This window comes from Arachis duranensis, chromosome 9 (assembly GCF_000817695.3).
Source record: "Arachis duranensis cultivar V14167 chromosome 9, aradu.V14167.gnm2.J7QH, whole genome shotgun sequence".
NCBI lineage: Eukaryota > Viridiplantae > Streptophyta > Magnoliopsida > Fabales > Fabaceae > Arachis > Arachis duranensis.
In genome coordinates, this window is record NC_029780.3 from 57,640,873 (window position 1) to 57,641,986 (window position 1,114).

Below are 1,114 nucleotides of genomic sequence, written 5' to 3' on the forward strand. Positions count from 1 at the left end.
CCAATAAAAATATATTTTTTATCAAACCCTTTGAAAATACTCTTGGTTCTACTTTAGCTAACTAATTACATCTTTTTAAAATCTCTTAACTCAAAGCAAATCTTAAATATAAAACTAGTCGCATTACCCGTCTCTCAGCCACATAATTAATCCTCAGTCAAATGTCAATTCATAATCATTTTAAAACATTCACAAACAAATAGTACAAGTAAGAGATTCATTTCAATGTACAAGCAAGTTACAACAAGACAAACAGCATAATCACAAAGAAATAAGACAAGCAAGCGCAACTAACTACAAATGTGCAAACAACATGATGCATGTCTATCCCTAACGCAGGCTATGAGCTCATGTGTCGATTGCCTACCCGCTCCTGACATTACCCGGGCATAAGTCCCAGATATGGCTTTCCAGATGCATACAGTGTGCTTATAAGTCATACGGCTAGGCCGCATACAGTGTGACTTTAAGTCGTACGGCTAGGCCACATACAGTGTGACTTTCCAAATCAATAAGCGTACATCTGGAAAACAGTTCTCAGTGTGTGGGCATCCTCACTTTACATTTGATATTAAGGCCTAAATAATGTCACATCTGCTCTCATGTGGCAGACAATCTCTTTAAGTTAATATTTTCTTGAAATTCTTGTTCTCTGCTCTCTGTGGCAGAGATTCCCTTTCTTAAAATACCGAGCTCAAAACAACACTTAAAACAAAATCTCTCCTTACAAAATTGGATTTAAAACATTATGTTTTTCTTAATAAATCGAGTTTAAAAATAAAATACACCTTTTCTCAACTAAATAAATCTTAAATAATTTAATTCTCCAAACCAAATCCTTTAAAATAACATTTCAAATAAAACCTCAGATTTTATAAAATTTCGACAGTATTTCCTCTAAAAATCCTATTATTCCGCCCTTCTAGGATCCTAACCAAATCATTTTCGATTCTCAAAGATCATCCCTGATAAATCAAACATTCCAATTCAAATGCCAAATCATTTTATAAATCTAAAAGCTAACTAGGTTCAATTTCAAAACAGTTTCTCAAATAAGCCTGTAAATCAAATGTTTAATACAAAGTTCGCTTCTTAATGTAAATTCATATTTAAA